General features: G+C 36.3%; 1 protein-coding gene across 1 annotated transcript in view; it reads left to right on the forward strand.

Annotated features, from left to right (window-relative positions):
• LOC125237420 overlaps window positions 1–21,698 on the forward strand; it is a 411,697-nt gene that overhangs the window by 308,355 nt on the left and 81,644 nt on the right. The gene's annotated exons all lie outside the window — the stretch shown is intronic.

Raw genomic sequence — 21,698 nt, forward strand, 5'->3', positions numbered from 1 at the left:
AGGCACACCTCGGACACTGGCGATCAAATATATGAAAGAGGCGCGTTTCTAGCACACAGTCTAAGCTCGCGTAGGTGAACGCGTACTATGCTTGTATGAGTGAAATATGACAGGTCGACTGTTCGCGTTTTTGACAGGCGGTAACTGTGAGGTAACCGAGAGGGGGTGGGCGGCACTTTCAGCGGGGAGCGGGAGTGGCCATACTGTACGATAGTACTCTTTATTATACTGTGCCAAAGGTGTTGAAAGTGAAAGGGTGAAAAACTAAATCGTCAGTTAAAAAAAAATTAACAAACCAACCAGTACTCAAAAAAATCGACAACCAATCATTATATCATTCAAAAAAATCTAACCGTCCACCAATGTGAACAGACTAGTTGGTCGGCTAGTAATAGACGGACGCCGTGACTCTTTACATTCGGCAATCCGCGGTATATCCCATTCTCATGTCATGTGCATAAAATAGTATTTTAAACAATCGTGATATAATGCAAAGCTTTTCAGTCGAGTACCATGTTTAGGCCACGAAGCTTGCTGAGTGGCCTAATAGTACGGTACGAGAGTGAAAAGCTTAATTATATCACTATTGTATACAATACTTTTTCTATGAGTCATCATCTTCATCATCAATGGACGAAAAATATCATCATTCAAGTTAAAATTAATGTTAATAGCGTCGTTCACCGTTGTATCAATATCGAATTACCTGGCAACCAATTGTTTGTAATAACCGTCTCTGATTGTTCGATAACGCGATAGATAAAATAACGTGTTTCAGATGCAGAAAAGTTTGCCAGGTATCGCAAATTTATAATAAAGAACTTGTATGAAGTTCTATTTTTTAATTTATTACAGTTAACTAAAAGTGAACTATAATGAAATATTATAGTTGACTAAGTGTCAAAGACTGTCTAACACTGAAAAGTCAGCACTTATAGTTTAGTCTATGGTGTCCTAATTGACATATTAAAGTCGACGAGTAGAAAAAGATTTTTGTTCAACTGAAGCGTCTGAAATAAAAGCCGACTTATAAATCCCTTTCAATTAAAATATAAAAAATAAATTTCATGAACTCTTGCGTCCAGGCATATCGAAATAAACGGAATATTCTTCGAATGTTCGTGATGCCGTCTCTATAGCCCTAGCACATGATGGTCGCGAGAGTATGTCGCCGCGAGATAAATGACACGTCTTCTTCTAACTGTATTAATGACATAAGGATGGGTAGTCTATCACGCGGCAATCATGTGCTAACCCTGCTGGAGTCTGGCTTGGCGAAAAAGAAGACTGTTTCACAAAAAAAAATCGTCTTAATCCTGATTCCTGATATATTAAACAGAATGTAATATATTCGTATCGGTGTAACAGCCAGCCAAGTGCACTTACCGGCCTCTTAAGTGCAAGCCTTCAGCACATAATCTGACAATGGATTGGCGCAACACAACGTTACTATCAGGCAGCCATTATATAAGATCAAGTACTTCTAGTTGAAATTTCATTCAAAATGATGACGTAACACGTAATTTTTCGCTGTCTCATTTTTTATGGGATTTTCAACAGGGAGGCGCCAAACGGGATGTTATGGAAACACTGCTTATTTGAACTGAAATAGATAGGTGCCATACACTAAAGAAAAAGGTGGCCGAGCCCGGGATCGAACCCGGGTATTCAGCTTAGCAAACTTAAAAGAAACTATAAACGAGAAATTTAAAAAAAACTTACTTAAAAAATACTTTTTTGATTGCATCTCAACATAATATGTTAAAATTATTAATTATATAATTATATATACACATTTACAAAGATATTAAATAAGAAATAATTAAACACTAGCTAATGCATATATATTAACTAATTATTCTTGGATCAATTATTGGCTGGTAGCTAAGAAAATCATCCTGTATCCGCCACTCGCCCCACTCAGTGCCTACGCAAACTCGTCCGATCTATTCTAATTAACGTCTACTTAACTAACGCGATACGCTTACGGAAAACCTTAGCCGCTTAAGTCCTTCTTGACGCGCACGATGCAGTGAGATAAGGAATGCAATGCACGGTCGGTTGTGTATCTACTTGAGTGGGTGCTATTTCATTTTTACCCGCTAATTTTGTAGTGTTAATTATTGATTTGTAACTTTAATTTATCCTATGTATCACAATAAATTAAATGTAAAATGTATCCACGAATCGAGTGTCAACACAAACCTGATAGGGTTTCATGGCACTCTGGTGTATGAACAAATGTAAGATTTTTAATATAGAATAAATAAATAAAAAAAAAAAGCTTACGTGGCTAACAGCTTAACCACACCTCGGACACTGGCGATCCAATAATATGATAGAAGCGCGTTCCTAGCACACAGTCTAAGCTCGTGTAGGTGAACGCGTACTGTGCTTGTATGAGTGAGATATGACAGGTCGACTGTTCGTGTTTTTGACAGGCGGTAACTGTGAGGTAACCGAGAGGGGGTGGGCGGCACTTTCAGCGGGGAGCGGGAGTGGCCATACTGTACGATAGTACTCTTTATTATACTGTGGCTTAACCATAAGGTCCATAAGACGTCCCGGCCGCCTTAATGTATAGTGTCAACCAAAAATTTGTCTGTTTATTAGGCAGTACAAAATTTTAACTTGCAAAGTATAAGTTCGAATTATAAATAGTGGGGTCAGGTCTTCCAACACTAAAGTGCCTCTTTCCTAAGTTTCGTACCCTATCCTCCAGAAGTACCCAGCTTAACATTTAAATCCCCACACACTAAACTTCAAACCGTAATTCAACCCACAAATAAGATATTAACAAACTGGCGAACTTGCCCCATTGTTCAAAATATGCGAAGTTTGCTAACGACCGCGCTACTTTCTTTTGTCGCACATTATATGAGGGTCTAAAGAGATCCCTGGACGAATGTTACACCGATGTGTAATCAAAACAGACAAGATATTCTTCTTATTATTTTTAACTCATAGTTAGTTTTTTTTACTCATAGTGTTGTGTTCCTACCGGTGAGTAAGGCTGCTAGAGCTCAACGAGGGTGCGGTGTGCTGACGACGGGAGGACGTCCGAAACTAATTTGTTCCGTCTATTGTCCTTTGAGTCGTCGGCAACCCGAACCCTCCTTGGATCTTGTACACTCCTTTATGCTGTGTACTTATACTTAACACAGCAAAAGGGGGTGTACAGGATTCTAATGGGGTGGCAACGCGCATGAGACACTCTTTGAGTTGCAGGCGTCCATAGATTACGATGACCTCTTTCTATCATTTTTTGATTCCTTGACTAAAAATTATTTAAAACATCTTTTTGAAATACTTAAAAAAGCTCTCTCATTTGATTTATGTTGTTACATAAAATATAGTGCAAAAAAACTTTGATTTTTAATTTTCACTTTTTACCCTCCAATAGTGGCCACTAATGAAATTGCCTTAATTTATATTACATATCCGTTTTTGTATCACAGGTTAACAATAAATGTGTGCCAAATTTCAAGTTAATTGGTTCAGTAGTTTTGGAGAAAATTGGCTGTGACAGACGGACAGACAAACGCACGAGTGATCCTACAACGGTTCCGTTTTTCTTTTATGAGGTACGAGACCCTAAAAAGTGATCCATACTAATATTATAAATGAGAAAGTGTCTGTGTCTGTTTGTTTGTCCGTCTTTCTCGGCAAAACGGAGCGACGTATTGACGTGATTTTTTAAGAGGGCTTTCGTGTGAAAAACAGTGAAATCGCAACCGAGCGCTTGATCATACCGTGTGTGGTATCAAATTAAAGGGCTTTGCGAGTAATTTACAAATAAATATCACATTATAGGACTTTTTCTACTTGGTCTAACAAAATATGAGAAAATGTCCAAAAGTGGTAATAATTGTACCGGTGAAGGCTCGTTTTCAAAAAATTGCCAAAAATAAATAATAGCCATTTATAATCACTAAGGCATAACAGCAATTTAAGTAAACGTTGCAGATTAATTAGGTACAAAAATTACTTCGATGTGATGTTGATTTTCAAAGAAATTGTCACTTAATTTCAGGTAATTTCTGAAAAAAATTGAATTCGTCTTAGCCTCGTTTACTCTTTTTCAAAACCTTATAATAAAAATGTAGTCTGAGATGATTGTAGTACAGGATATACGAATTATAAATTTATCTGTTTTAGTATTAAAATTGTCCAAATTTTACAAATAAGATCGACTAATTCAGCTCTATACGTGAGTTTTTCTAAATGTGCATTAAAAAAAATTCATAATTAATTTAGTGAGTTAGTTTTCAAAAATCCAGTCTTATAAAAATCAAGATAAGAAGATGCTCTAACTGAAACTTGAATTAGATAAATCTATTGGATAACGGAAAGTGTAGTATTTCACCGACTAAAACTATCAATTTTACATTCTTTTGACGTTTTTTTTGAAAGCACCCTTAAGTGGATGTGGAGTTGATGCGATGGGGAGTGACATAGACTACTTTTTGTCTCTTTCTGACACGAACGAAGCCGCGGGCAAAAGCTAGTACAGAATAACTGACCGATCGTTGTGCCGTAGCCCGCTACTGCTTATTACTTGTCCAGCTCATTAGACATCACATGATAACACTTTTAACGCGTTCGCACCTCGCACGTTGCGAGCACATTTTTTAATAACTTTGACTTTTATTCGTCTCGACCATTATACTCGAATCTTCCCAACTTTATGAAATATTGCTTTCAATGATTTGAAAATATTTTACTTCGAAAATGGATGAGTCTGAGAACTCGAAGTTTAGAAAGTTGTCAAAGGTATTTTGATTTATTTTATGTAGTTTGTGAAGATTATTAAATTATCTCAATTTAGAAGTTAGACGTTGCTCTTGCCGTATTATCCATTTAATAACTTATTTTTATTAGAAACTAGCTCAACTTCTATTAAGTTGCTCAATTTTTAAACAGTTAATTATCTAAGAACTTATTTTATTATTATAACAAATAAATGCCTTTACCGGTATTTGAACCTGGTGAGTTCTGGGATCAGCTTTGCAGGCAAACACACTACCCACTAGGCTATAACGGTCGTAATAACCAAAACTTTTGAACAACTACTTAACACTATTTCTTTTTTCTATTTTTTCCTCTTTACCAGTCAATATCTGGGCAACCGAGCTTCGCTCGGTTCTGTTTCGTATCCTTGACATGTGTCGCCATCTAGTTCAAAAATGAATAGTACCTACATCGATCGAAAGAATTCTCAGCCTTAACAACACAACTACTCCACACGAGATGGCGCGCATTTCGCCACAAAAACTCAAATAGTGTATTTTCTATTCGTTTTAACCTTGACCTGTGTCGCCATCTAGTGTTTGCAATAAATAGTACTTACATCGACCGAAAGAATTCTGTCTTAACCGTACAACTACTGCACACGAGATGGCGCGCGAAGAAAAACGCATGAAAACTCGAAAATTCGCGTTTTCCGGGACCTAAGGATAAGTTAGACCGATTTTTCACCCCCAAAAACCCCCACATAACAAATTTCTGCGAAATCGTTAGAGCGGTTTCCGAGATCGTCAGTGTAAATAAATATATATATAAATAAATAAATAAATAAATAAATATACAAGAATTGCTCGTTTAAAAGTATAAGATTTAAGTACTTTGACCACAAAGTTACTTTTGTACACAAAATTTACTCATAAACACAAATCGATCCACCGCTAAATATTGAATTTCATACACACTCAAATAAGACAATAGGTCTTCAGTAGTTCACCTTACCATACAACCCCTATCTTCATCAAAAAGTCATAAATTACTTAACACTTTCGCTACCAAGAACCCGACTGTCGGGTACACCGCTCGTAGAAGCGTAGCCGATTACATGGGTTTCCCCGTATGTAGCGAAAATGTCGTAGCGCCGCGTAGAGCCCGGTTTCGAAAGTGTTAAGAATCAACATCTCTTACTACCTTTAGTAACTGAATCAGCTTTATCACCTTCATCTAAAAAGACGTATAATGTTCTAGAACGGTAGCGAGTTACGACCTTTTCAAATTGAAGCGCTCCAACATTCAAAGTATCGCCATGCAAAATGACTTAAGTGACTAGAGAATGTGCGGTGGTTACGACGTTTCGGAGTTAAGTGTGTTCGTGTATGGCGAGCCTAACAATGGATCGAGGTCAGTGGATATGGAGCAAGTGGTTGGGGAATCGATTTTGATAGTGAGTTCGAGGTCGCGGGTTCACATCCGTACATGTACCACGGGTTTTGAAACTGAGGTATCAGGAATAAACAGTTGCAAACTCACTTTCAAATGTAACTACCGATGCTTACCAATTATGCTAACTAACATGCCAGTATGGTTCCTTTTCCGGATAAAAAAAAAAAAACAGAAAAAACCCTCGACACAATAGACAAACATAATAAACGATCCACTAATTCAGCTTTCAAACAAAAAAAAAAACGAAATCTAAATCGGTTCATCCGTTAGAAAACTACGATGTGACAGACAAACACACACAGGCAGACAGACAGACACGTCAAACTTATAACACACCGTAAAAATATATATTAGGTACATAAAATGTAGGTTGTAGAGGTATCATGTGTGTCATGGACCTACCTTCATACTCCACCAATGATGGAGCGATAGCTGACGTTCACCAATCGTCATAATAAATATACTTCAACCTGATTTATTTATTGCTACGGATTGTCTCTACGAAATGCTGCTACGGGCTACGAAAAGTACAGCGTAGCAGGTGTAGCCGTTTGAGTCCAATGCAATGGTAAACATATGGGCCATTTTTAGGGTTCCGTAGTCAACTAGGAACCCTTATAGTTTCGCCATGTCTGTCTGTCCGTCCGTCCGTCCGTCCGTCCGCGGATAATCTCAGTAACCGTTAGCACTAGAAAGCTGAAATTTGGTACCAATATGTATATCAATCACGCCAACAAAGTGCAAAAATAAGAAATGGAAAAAAATGTTTTATTAGGGTACCCCCCTTACATGTAAAGTGGGGGCTGATATTTTTTTTTCATTCCAACCCCAACGTGTGATATATTGTTGGATAGGTATTTAAAAATAAATAAGGGTTTATTAAGATTGTTTTTTGATAATATTAATATTTTCGGAAATAATCGCTCCTAAAGGAAAAAAAAGTGCGCCCCCCCCCTCTAACTTTTGAACCATATGTTTAAAAAATATTAAAAAAATCACAAAAGTAGAACTTTATAAAGACTTTCTAGGAAAATTATTTTGAACTTGATAGGTTCAGTAGTTTTTAAAAAATACGGAAAACTACAGAGCCCTACACTGAGCGTGGCCCGACACGTTCTTGGCCGGTTTTTTTTTAAGAAGTCCACCCTACTTTTTTTAGATTTGGAAATTTTTATGTGGTTTCCACTCAGAATCGCGAGCTCTTTCAATCCTAATACATAGATACCTTTGGGTTCAATTGGCGTAAAAGCCAAAACGCGACTTTACAGGAGAGCGAAAAAACCATTTTTGAAATCGTGTATGTCGTTTAACTTTTAGACTATAAACTGTACAGAAAAATATTGTATGGGAAAAATGCTTTAAATTTCAGCATGAAATATAATGAATTATCAGCATATACTGGGCACACTTAGTTTAGGAAATAGATTGGATTTACGCCCAAGATATTTGCACATTATGGTAGTTACGTCAATAAAAAAATGTCATTGAAGTATGTTTTGCGACGTATTTCCAGTCTCATTAAACGAAAGATCATAACTTTTGGCGTAAATTACGCTAACTTGGAAAATATGTGTCGTATTAACCATATAAATTGTTTATTTATATCTATAATCTTTTAATTTACGTACAAAAATACATAATTAATTAATTTAATTGGATCAAAGAACTAAATGGATAGCTAGCGTGAAAAGAAAACGTAAGTGACATGTCAAACCAAAACATTATAATAAATTATATTTAAGCTTTGTTTACCTAATATTGTTCAATACGCTGTTAGTATTTTTCCTTCCGTAAAAGATTATGCTTAAAGATTCAGGCCTAGCCTGGGAATAGACCCGTGTCGGATATTTCTGCGGCCGCGGACATGACTAGGTACTTACACGTTTAGATTTGTTTTATATGCCATTAACGGGACGGAGGTTTAGCGAATACCATATCACTCGCTCGTAGAACTTCTACCATTACTCCTATGTTCTTCAAAATTCCTTATATGCCCTGCCAGCACCAATTTATTGCCTCTTTCTGTGGTCTGGGGTTAGAAGTTTATACCGTGAGTAATGCTTTGGAAACTGATTTTTATTATTATATCCATGTCTTTATAATCGATCTACCTAAATTACACTTGAAATAGTAGCTCTTGTTATTCGATTTATTTAAAATTAACGAAAAATCGTTAAAATATATGTTTGTTTACATGTCATTTTTTGACATTTTCCACTTCAAGTTCACATGGTAGTGGGCGTAATTATCGTGCACGTAGCCAATAACATCAAGTGCCGGTCGGGTACCGGTCCAAAACAATAACGAACGATTTTAAAGAGTAAACGAAACACTTGACAGGTATTTCGATACTTTAAGATCTTAAGGACAGAAAGAGATACACTTTTATTTTCCTATTTTTGAACTACCTTACATCAATCTGTTTAAAGAACTACCCCATAATTCATTGGCGTAAAAGCCACGAAGTTAAAATTATTGGTTTATACGCTAACTTTCTTCACTAGTACTGGAGTTTCGCCATGCTGCCTATACACGATAACAATAATACACCTCTAAATACAGTGACGTATAAACCATCAATCGCAACAATGGCTTTTACGTCAATTAACTAAAACATAAAGGTAATTACGGCTAACTCAAATTAAAATACTAAAGGTGTTTGGTGGTTACATCAGAAGATTGAAATTTTTGATGATATTTTTTGTAAAAATCTTGGTCGTATAAACCACAAAATCATGAATTTTGACGAAATTTATGTACAGATCGATAGAGCTCAAAATTCCGAGAAAAAGTATATATATAACTCATTTTGGCCAAAATGGCTTTTACGCCAATTGAACCCAAAGGTTCCAATTATAAGAAAAAAGTGTCCCAAGGTATTTTTCCCATTCCGTTACTATTTTAACCGCCGCCCCAAATCTCAAGGAAAGTGGTTCTCAATTCTTCTGTATTTTTTTTTATGTTTGTTCTACGTAAAAACATGGTGTAGATAGAGAGAGTAGACATTAGCGATTTTCAAAATTACACAAATTTCAAAGTTACAATGTTTCCTCGCAGATATACTCGTAGTGTGTCGAACAAATGCTTCCATTCTGTAGAATTGTTTCCATTCGTTACAGCACGTGTTTCGTCTCAAGCCATTTTATAGTCCATTGTATCTACAGGTCTGTTGTTGCCGTCGCTAACGGCGCGATTCACATTTTTTTTTTAATTCATTTACTCAAAAAAGGTTACACAGTATTATTCTAATTATAGTATTTTCGCCAAACTGTATGACAGTTTGTTGGCGAATGCAAGCACTCACTATTATTTCCTTATCGTCTACTGTGTAAGGTAGGTAGCAACAGCAACAAACTTGTCCGACCAGCTGGTGGCCATTATCTAACTACAAAAACAAGTTTTGAAGGCGGTCGGAGAACTGTGAAACCATTGCACAATTTTGATGCTGATTCATAACTTATCTAATTAAACTACATTACTTAGGTACTAATTCTAATGTCTAATTGATACATTTACGCTAACCCGTATCTTATTTTTGTCTTATTTTTGAAGGATAAGGCTATTTATTACAATCGTTATGACATGGAATAACAGATTTTAAGATAATGTTTCTTCAAATAAAAACGCCCGCATTATTTACAATTTTCAACTACTAACGATGAGACCCCGACCCAACAAACATACCAACCAAAACCCCCTTACAACCATGTCTTCCTTACTTGCCTAAATAATGCTCCGAGTGTACTTCAATTTGAAGGACCCTCGAAGCTGCCGACTGTCCTTGAGGTTCGTGGTCGTTATCATGGACACTCGGCATGAATTAAATGTGATATTTTGGGTATGAGAGTTTGTGATGGAATAAGTATGGTAATTTGGTATGAGAGGAATGGTTTAGAGGTATATTTACTTATCTTCAATTGCATTGATTATATTTTAGAGTCATCAATGTAAAAGTCGTCGTAATTTTATTTGCATTTCATAAGCGCAGAGCATTCTTCTTGAGAATTAAAAATCTTGATATTTATTGTACATGTGATCCAACATTCAGTTGGCATTTTTTTTTGTGATATTATTAATGTCGTGTTATACATTCATTTTCTTTAGTTGGAATATTAATATGTTTGAGCACGCCTTACGGTTTAATACATACCTATTGTTGTAATTTATACTAATAAAAAATATTTCAAGAAACTGCCAGCACAACAACGACCAAAAAAAGAAAAACCTCACGACATCAAAACTAACTTAACGCAAAACTTAAAAAACGCATATAAAACCAAAAAACGTGAAACTAAAAACAGCGCCAAGTCCGTAAAAACTCAAACAAGTTAAGCTCGCATAATACCCTCCATTGTTGTCCATTGTGCCCGGATCATGGGGTAATTTATTCGTTTGGACACTTCACAAAAGAACTGGAATGTTGGTTACATTTTACAGTGTTTGCGGTGAGTGGGTTTTTAGTAGAAAGATACGATTTCATGAGGGAAAGGAAAAACAGTTTGCAAATTGTTGATGATGATGGTTTTGTAACATTTTAAAAATAATAACCTACTCTTAGACTTTATAATGTTGACAATTTTTATTTTTTGTACAAAAAGCATTTTTATTTAGCCAATATATTTTTTAATCCAGCAATTTTTATTTTGTTTTTCGTTTACATATCAGGTAATGACTAATGAATTTAACCTAGAATTGATATTGATTGTAATAATGTAGAAGTAATATTTAAAAAAAAATTAGATTTTCCATTAAAAGATTCTTACAAGTACATTTAGGATTAACTTGAATTCGGAAACAAAACCTTTTATATGATTGTCAATTGAGACACAAAGCTGAAACATATTTATAGGAACTTGGCATCATTTTACCAAAAACCTTTGGCACTTTGACCTTCACAAATGAAGAGGAAATGTCAGGGAAATAAGCAATTTTCTTTTATTTGCTAATGGAAACCTGAATGGACATGATTCAAAGATGCCCATATATTATTATCACTAATGGCACTAATATTAGACATGAAGTAGTAGTTATTGGGCAAAACTAGTAAGTACCTAGGTATAATAAGTTATACAATCATATTTAACTAACATACTTTTTCCTAAGTATGTACAATAATCATACAAACGCTTTGTCGCTACTATGGTAGTGACCATATCTTAGTTGATTTTGTTTTATTTAATTATCTTTTTCTACTCCCGAACTGTTATTCGTCATTTACAGGGTCGTGCACAGATCTTTAAAACCCTACATAGCGATGGTCTATTCATTCGCAAAGCAAGCGTCCGCCGGCTTTCCGCGCATGCGCGCATTGTCGAAAAAACTGAAAACGCATTGTTTGGCTCTGTAACCCCCGCACGCAAAACACTGACGGGCGTGTTATAAGGCTTTGCGCAGCCGAGTCTGACAGTGCAAACCTTTGAGTCAAAATACAGAAACAGGATGAACACGATTTATTCAAGAAAACTATTAAAACCTAAGTGCATGTCGTAGAAAAAGCTGATTGTATGCAACGGTGTTTAACCATGTTTCAAAAAAACTCGTGTCCATGTAACAATTTTTTCGCCTCAAATTTTACTAATTCTTTTTTACCTGCTTTAAACGCCTGTTGCATAAAATACTATTTTAACTAGATCTTTTACAGTATGCATGATTATAAAAGTAAAATATAAAATCACCCATAAAAACTACAAAATATGTATAAACATATTATAAAACAACGCATTATAAAAAACTTAACTTAGGATGGCTAAGGTTAGGGCTGCAGAGAGAGGATCCGTCGGACTATCCGCGCCGTGTCCAACCGCCTTCTGACTCACGCCGTCAGAGGACTTTTGATCCAACCACCTAGCGAGAGTCTCGCAAGATGTTAATCAAGACTCTTCGGTATGAGAACGAGAACGTCCGCTGAAACGACTATCGGGACTAATAATCGTTGAATTAAAATCTCACGTGGGATTAAATATCTCGTGTAGTCGTGAACCAAGTCACGGTTAGATTTTATTGTTCTAAAACATTGGCTGGGTGTGAAGTCGGTGGCGGGAGAACCACGAACGCGCGCACCGTGGCCAAAAAAGGAATCCTCGACAGACCAACTGTCACTTTTTACAGCGAAATTTACGTATCCGTGCATTTAAAGTAAAATAGTTATTTGTTATACAAGGGGGCAAAGTTGTATTTTAACGCCGAGTGTGGAATTGAAAAACGAGCAAGCGAAAGGATTCTATAGTTGAACCACGAGCGAAGCGAGTGGTTCGAGAATAGAATACTGAACTTGCGAGTTTTTTAACACACGAGAAGTAAAATACATTTGCACCCGAGTGTAACACAAAACTTTTCCCCTCACTATAGCGAGGAAACTACAACGCAAAAAATGTGTTTATCACTGCTTCCATTAGTTCCACAGGTGGCAAATCATTTTTATTACTAGATTCACCTACTTTTATCAATTTCAAAGCAAGTTAATTTGACTTTATTCAAGGTCAAATTACTTTACCCACTAGTGTATAAAATGCGTTTTTACCCGCTGGTATTAAAGGACAAAACACGTGTTTCCGAGCTAGTGAGGGGAAAATAAATAAATATGCGTCACGATACTTGCTACGTAGTCGACTGTGATCGACTAAGAACACTGGGAAAAACAGTGACCACAAATTTTATAAATATTCACAAGCAAATTGAAAACGAGACCAACAAATGAAACAGATAATCGCTGTGAGAGGAAAAAGTAAGTAAATTAGCATACTTTTAAAACAAAATAATTTTAAGATAGACAAAAATTCTGCATTAGTAACGACACTAAAGGCATAAATATATATGAAATGCATTATGAGCTTTTAAATCAGTTCACTTCTTTATTTACACTTCGTGAACTCAACCGTGAGAAACCCCGTTTGTACTTACCTGAAATTTATTGATTGTGTCATTTAAGTCATTTTAGACGGAGTTTAAAAAGGTGAATGTTATTATTATCGACACTATAAATTTATATTATCGAATTAAAGATACGCTATTTCATTAAAATGATTTTTTTATTTACTTACTCTTCGTATTGACAGAAAGCCATTTGGCGTTTCAAAGTCCGCCGTAGTTGTAATCGCTAGGTGATGCTGTCGTCGTGCACCCAGCCAATACATACCTACATACAGACAATCACGCATGTATCCCATAAAGGGCACATGAACTACTCTAGTTTCAGTGGCCAAAAGGGGATGAAAGAAAACGAAATTGTTACATTTCGTTTTTCGAAATATAAAGTTTTCCGTTCGACTTGAACGATACTAAATTCATAAGTTATCATTATCAGACAGTTACTTAACTTCTAAATTGTTCAAATCAATACTAATATAATAAATGGGAAAGAATGTATGTTTGTTTGTTTGTCCGTCCTTCACGGCAAAACGCAGCGACAATTGTCGTGATTTTTTAAGTGGAGAAAGTTGAAGGGACGGACAGTGACATAGACTACTTTTTGTCTCTTTCTAACGCGAGCGAAGCCGCGGGCAAAAGCTAGTACTATATAAAATTTCCTCAAAATGCAAAGATAAAGGCGCGATTAATGAAAAGTTTCTGTATTAAAGGCCGCCGCAAACGGTCCAATTTCGGAATCTGTCTGCTCACTGGCATTGATCAGTCGCGCGGCCGCCGCGCTAATTGTGATGGATATTCTGAGTTCTAACGTATTGTTTTCTAGATGAAAGAACTGCTAAAAAGGTATATTTAACGAAATTATATGGGTACAGAAAGTACATAAAAGAGAGAAATCTTATAAGGTAAAATTTAGTATGTACAAGTATAATATATGATTTTATATACTTATGTGTGACAAAGACACGAATCCTGCCACTTTTGATTAATACTATGGTGCCACTTTTCAATGTCTATATTTTTTTGTCGAATTTCTTGTAATACGAGTATGTAGCCTGACAGCGTTTAAACATTATCCGATCTGATATCGGCCCCATGTTTCACATCTACCTTTTACGTCCTTTCTACATCCGATATCGGCAACTGATTATATTATTCTCAGTTATAGTCTCTTAATATATTATATTCAGATGATGTTTGGCAGTCCTTAACTGCGCAAAATTCCGCCTGTGGTATATTTCTGAACGGATACGAACGGACAAATATTCAATAAATTTTTAATGTTTAGCGATAATCACGGTTTACTGACGATTCGCCAAAAAACGTTTCCCAAAGTTTCACATCCCAAACTATTATTCCCAAATTATCATTTCCCAAATAAACGTTTGGCAAAACAACTTATCGCAAATTGACATTTAGCAAAACTTTTTTTGGCAAGTATTTGTTTCCCAAAATATTTACTTGGTCAAATTTCATTTTACCAAATATTATTTAGTCAAAGGTATTGTTAGGCAAAATTTCCATTTCCTAATATATTGTAATTAAATGGTGCACTGGAAATTTGTTTGTTGATTTTATACTATGTGTCCAAGATTTGTGTGAAATAATGTGTATGTCGTACCTACTTCTTTTCCTCCTGCTGCAAATGTCAAGGATGACAATTTCACTTACATGTCCGGATACATTCTATTAATAAGAAACTTTATGTTTTCAAGACCATTATGTTCTATTAATTTTTAATTATTTTAAAACGCCATTTGCTCACTGTCAACCTAACACGCTCCTCCTCGCTTCGCTCGTCGTCGCACCTAAACTGACCCTGTCACACACGAGTTTTCTGTTAAATACTAATAAAATTATTACATTACATTTATGCCTTGTAATATTTATTGTCAAACGTGGTTTTGCATGGTGTAATTTGTAGAAAATTTTTTTGACAAAAGTTAGTTGACAAAATAAATTTGTCCGCGGTAATATTAATTTGACAAAAATAAAGTTGAGCAAACTTTTCGTGTCCAACTGAAGCCTTGGGAATAAAACTGAAATTATCATTTGACAATTTTAAGTTAAATTTGGCAAAAAAATCTTCGGTAAATTAAATTAATCCCGTAGAAATGAAAATGCCTAAATATTTTCGAAATTTGCGATGTGAAATTTTGACCAAACATGTTTTTGGGATATAAGTTTTGCCATTAAAAACGTTTGCGAAATAAAGTTTTGACTAAATAAAATTTGACTAACTAAAATTGTGCCAAATGATAATTTGACCAAAGAAAATCATTGCGAAACATACCTTTGCCAAACAATACTTTGGGAAATAAAACTATTGCGAAATGATTATTGGGTAATGAAATTTGACGAAACGTTTTTTGGCGAAACGGCAGGACACCGATAATCACTTAGGTACTATCAAGCGATCCGTCTGCTCGTTTGCTTCCTAATCACAAGAAAAATAAAGTAGACGATACTTCAGTACATTGCCTGCATAACGAAACCGTCCCAAACTACACTAAAAACTTCAAAAACCTCATAACTACAGCGCGCTAAGTTGCAAGCCCATCAAAATCCATTCGCCTCCAACTTTTACCTACATCACAGCCGTGAAACCCCAAAAAAGAGCCCTTAAACCCCGACATTCGTCGTCTGCCAGCTATTTATAAAACAATTACTTTGGCAATCTCACACAATGAGTCAGTGACAGGGGACTGGCCCCTGACACGGCGCCATTTTGTCAACACTAATGCCTTAAAAACTCCCGGTGTTTAGCGGTTCGTTCGATAAATCTTCGGAGATGTAAAGCCCCTTTTTAGTGCAAGAAATTGCTTGTGATTTTCGCTAGATAATAAAAGTTTCATGTGATTTTAGTTTCCGGTATTTGGTCGATCGAATTTATTGTACCCTGTAGTTGAATTATTGAATATTAAGATTTACATATGCGCCGCCGATCCGCTCTGAGTACGCTCGCGCGGTCACACATAACACATAACACAGCGCGCATTGTGAGCGGACTTGTCCGAATATGGATTAAATGTTAACCATTTAGCTAATTGTTTTATTCCAAAATGTTGTTTTGATATCTTATGTGTCATTCAGTACTTATTAGAAGTTTACAGTTGCAAAATATAGGCTTAGAAGTTGCCATGTGCAGAACGCGCGCGGATCGGCGCACCGATCCGCTTTGAAAACGCTCGCAATCTGCTCCGTCCGGCGCACCGCCATCATTACGCTATGCTCGCTGCACTTTCAAAACGCGGATGTGTGGCCGAGCTTTAAAGGCCCTAGCCTTATCAAACCACCAGATAATTTTGACGGGGATATTTCACACTATTGACAAAAGGCACTGGTCCCACCGCGAGCTAGTAAGCTATGAGCTATCGGCTATAAAAACTAACAAAAGATAAGCACTCTCGTGCTAATAAAAGAAACACAGCGATATTGATAGCTCACTGCTGGGCGAGTAACTATCAACATCGCCGTGTCTCTTTTATTTGCACGGGAGTGCTTATCTTTTGTTCGTTTTTAGGCACTGGTCCCACCGCGAGCTAGTAAGCTATGAGCTATCGGCTATAAAAACGAACCAAAGATAATCACCCCCGTGCGAATAAAAGAGACACGGCGATATTGATAGCTCACCGCTGGGCGAGTAACTATCAACATCGCCGTGTCTCTTTCACGGTGGGATCAAAGACGGAAGATGGGTTAGTAAATCTAAAGTCATCAGTCTCGCTTGATACAATGATTTAAATATTTATTTTTTTACAAGTCCTCTCAAATTACTGATTCTACGCCATGGACGTGAAGTACAAAAGCTAAAAACAGTTCATATTTGACATAAACAATTAATGTAAAGTTCTTCAGCAGTTCAATAATCAAGGACAAACTATAACCTTTACTTAACCCGCCTCGTGTAGGTACAATATAAATAACAAATTGTTCCTTATCTACATAATTAATGAATACTCAAACTCATATACCATTTCTAACCATTGGGTTGGAACAGGCTGACAAATTTTACATGATCATGCTTAAGGTCATGAGATATTGTAATGGTTATTTTAGTTGTGTTTTTATTTAAGACACAAGCACCTTAAAAAGCGCTGGTGGCCTAGCGGTAAGAGCATGCAACTTTCAATCCCCAGGTCACGGGTTGTACCAATGAGTTTTCCGGAACTTATTTATATACAAAGTGCTTGAGGAGAAGCGGACGGAGTGGCGAAAGTGCGTTGGAGACGGTTGCAAGTTCGTCAATGAAACCTGGTTTGCGGCACTTGGTGACAAAAGGGAAAGAAAACACCACAGCGAAACGTCGCAATCGGTTGCAAGCTTCCCTTGTCAGCTATGTAGCAGAATATGTCGCTCTCGCATAGGTCTCTTTAGTCATCAAAAGCGATGTCTCTCGGACATTGCACCATAAATCGTCTGAAATAGACGCTAAGGCCAGTATATATAAAATGTAATTTGATATTTGCCAGTTGCTTTTCGGTGAAGAATAAACATCGTGAGGAAACCGGACTAATCCCAATAAGGCCTAGTTTTTCCTCAGGATTGGACAGTCAGATAGCCGCAAAAAAACTAGTGTCTAAACGCCGAAACCTGGGATTCAAGGAAAAAATATATTTATACAGATTAAAAGGTTAAAAACAGTATTTATCTGACACAAACTCCATAGCTAAATGTCACGGAGTATTACGATAATTTCACCAAGAACCTCCCACAGTGCTCCAATTATCCATAATCACCCTCCAAAATCAATACGAAATCTAGTTAATAATTTATTAAGCCGCGTATACACTGATAACGAATTTCCCCTCCATTCTTTCTAATTGCTTCCTAAAACCGCCATCTTTTATTTGGGATCAAAGAGGACAGACAATAGGTAAGACGGGGACAATATGACGGGCATTCTTTGGTGTGTCTCCGGCTTTACAATGGTTGTGGGTGTACGGTAGGTTGTAGGTTTGATGGGTAAGCTAGTAATGACTCGAGATTTTAGTGTTGATATTTCTTAAACGGTTGTTCACAAGCGCTGGTGGCCTAGCGGTAAGACTTTCGATTCGGAGGTCGTGGGTTCGAACCCCGGCTCGTACCAATGAGTTTTTCGGAACTTATGTGCGAAATGTCATTTGATATTTGCCAGTCGCTTTTCGGTGAAGGAAAGCATCATGAGGAAACCGGACTAATTCCAATAAGCTACCCTTCGGGTTGGAAGGTCAGATGGCAGTCGCTTTCGTAAAACTAGTGCCTGCGCCAAATCTTGGATGTTTCTCTTCGATGTTTTTCGTGCTTTTTCGCGGTCTTATGTCGAAAAACGATTGAGTCGAAATAAGAAAAAGGCCAACAGCTCAACTAGCAGACTAAGGGCCGGTTGCAGCAAACCGTCTGTCACCGTTAAATCGTTCGTTAAATTCTATTGTATGGGAAGTTCCATAGACGACTGCTGCGTGACGATGATGTGTCTGTCAAATGTAATTGATGCATCTGACCCTTAGTCGACGAATGAAGAATGGGTGACAAAAGCAGAACCGGACAAATTTAGGAATGTGACGAAAAACTAACGAGTCGACCCAAGGCTCTAAAGACCTTAGCATGTAAGGTTTGTCTTGAATGGATCATCAAAGCCACAGGTTGTACTATAATGGGCTGTAGAGTAATCACACTAATTACCATGTCTCTCGTAAGCTCGTACACACGTGCTTAACCGCAGAATTCCTACCGTGTGTTTACGATTTAGAATACGTTCCTCTCACGGAAAATGACAAAAAATGTAAATCATGGAATGGAATAGAATATAGAACTACCTAGTATCAAAAATTCTATTATCTTATAGAATTTTGTTGGTAATTTTATTGTATCAGACCTGAGTGTCTCAAGTATAAAGTGTATTAAGGAAAGATTTTGGTCCTTTTATTCATACTAATTAATATTGTAAATGGGAAAGTTTGTGTGTCTGTTTGTCCGTCTTTAACTGCAAAACGGAGCGACGAATTGACGCGGAGATAGTTGAAGAGATGGAGAGTTACATAGGCTACTTTATGTCCCTTTCTAACCCCCTACTTCCCTAAAATAAGGGGTGGAAGGTTGCATGGAGCATTCCTTAATTTTCAATTTTAACGCGAGCGAAGCCGCGGGCAAAAGCTGGTATTTCATGATTTTTAAACGCTTTTGCCTCAACTAAGTACCGTCTTAGGTTAAGGTTAACCTAGATCTTACATTATGTAGGACACTTACATTATTTTGACTTAAGGTTTATACGGATAAGTGTGTCATAATGGGAAGAGTGTCTAGCCTTCACATTTGGCTTGTTTAAACTAATTATCTGTATTTATTGAGAGTTCATACGTTTAAACTAATCTTGAGTAAGGTCAGTGCGGACAAGACCGGCATACTTTATTTGAAATAGTAAGTTTGAGTAGACTATTAAAGTAGTCTGGAGTGATCCTCATGATCCTATGGGCTAGCAAATTTTGTATTCTACACAGCTTTTATAATATTTTGGTGAATTAAACTTAAAGTAAACTTATGTGATAAAAAACACTTTTTTTAAGGTTCGGCTGGTCGACCGTCTAGTGCTCGTTGTTGCGTAATTTCATATGGAAATAAGTATCAAAAAAATCATGTTCATTGTTATATTCTGTAATATAACAGGGAGTAATGTGATAGATATTAAAACAAATAACGTTGATATTTTCAACATATCAGCATTTTTCTATTTATAAGGCAAGACCGTCATATCATGATCATATGTCTCATGGTTGATAACATTCTTTTTTCAGGTCCAGACAAAAGCAAAGCCGAAACTTATAATTAAAATTAACCTACAACACCCGTTTAAACTCGACTTATTTCCCATAAAGCCTAAAAAAGGTGCCTTACTCTTATAGGTACCTATGCCGGTCTTTCCGTCATATTTCAGAACATAAAACAATAAATCGAACGCGTTTTTTTTATTTTTTTTTATTTTTTTTATTTATTAACTTAAGTGTATACAGCTTATACAAGTACAGTGTCCCACAAAACAGTTTCCACGGTTTGACTGTGGGATCGTGCAGTCTCTACTCTCTTAGAAAACAATCTATATCATTAAATACTTATGATAAACTATTTCTATACACAATTTATGAGGTAACTACGCAGCTTTTTACCAAATTTAACTTTGTTGGCTTCCTGTCTGGTGTCAGTGGGCAGCTTTTAAGAGCATTAATTGTACTAAACCAGGAAGAACGATTATTAAATTACTACGTTACATACATAATGCACATATATTCCGACTGCTTCTATTTAATTTTAATTTTTTGCGTAACCATGTTGAACTCGATGTTCGAGTTCGAAACACGAATCAAGTTTATTGTTAACTAGTGTTCGTCCTAGGGATATCTATTGAAGACCAATGGATTAAGGATGAAAAACTGGTATATCTTCGGAGGTGTAAGAAGTGGTAGATATATAAATACAAAAGTTATATTCAGTAGACGGTCTTTTCGGGTAGACGGTCTTCCCGACACTGACCTTTGTAAGTAGCAAAAATATGAACTCGAAAAAACACCATATGTGCTTGGAAGTACATATGTTTTTATTTTTGGGGATAAAATCACAAATGTGTTTAGTTAAAACCTGATCCAAGTAGAATTTGCGTATTCGGGTTTTTGCATTAGACGTGCAAAAAACGAAAAATCGAAAAAATGCACATAACGGAATTGGCAATCTCAACGACGACCTGTGACAATGAGTAAAACGGTCAAATGTGATTCCAGACACTTCCCCTTATGAGGCACTTACCCGTATTGACCTTGCCTTGTACCCATTAGTAAAATTATCTCTATTTTAGATATATAACTAGTCAAAAGCCTAGAACTTTGCCTAGGGCCCAAGTTCAATTAGTTAATTAATATGATACATTAGAGCTGTTAGATAAGCCGACTCTGGTTTTATGATACCCCGTTGATTTAATATTGTGAAGCTATGGATAATAGTACAACAAGGGAGGTAAGGGGGACATTAAAGATGCGTGATATTATTTACGACTGCCGCAGGCAGGAGAACTTTGTGTCAAACTCCAGTCAACAGTGTATTTCCAGAAAAATATTGTAGAAAATGATTTAGAAAGTATGTGAATGGTCGTAAAGAAAGTATTGTATGCAAAGTTGTTTTAACATACAAAACTGTCCAATTTTATTAACTTAAACAAAATAATAATATTTCCATAGAAATAAATGTAATTATTCGAGCCGCCCAGCCGATCTCATTTCTCGTGATTCCCCTAATGTGACAGGGCACGGTTCATAATTCCGCTTGTCACTTTCGGTATCCCAAATGTCACTTTTATTTTTATCGCAAAATAAATATCATTACTGTACGAGGAAAGTTAAAAAAAACCGGCCAAGAGCGTGTCGGGCCACGCTCAGTGTAGAGTTCCGTAGTTTTCCGTATTTTTGTCAAAAACTACTGAACCTATCAAGTTCAAAACAATTTTCCTAGAAAGTCTTTATAAAGTTCTACTTTTGTGATTTTTTTCATATTTTTTAAACGTATGGTTCAAAAGTTAGAGGGGGGGGGCACTTTTTTTTCCTTTAGGAGCGATTATTTCTGAAAATATTAATATTATCAAAAAACGATCTTAGTAAACCCTTATTCATTTTTAAATACCTATC

Source organism: Leguminivora glycinivorella, chromosome 21, assembly GCF_023078275.1.
Source record: "Leguminivora glycinivorella isolate SPB_JAAS2020 chromosome 21, LegGlyc_1.1, whole genome shotgun sequence".
Lineage (NCBI taxonomy): Eukaryota > Metazoa > Arthropoda > Insecta > Lepidoptera > Tortricidae > Leguminivora > Leguminivora glycinivorella.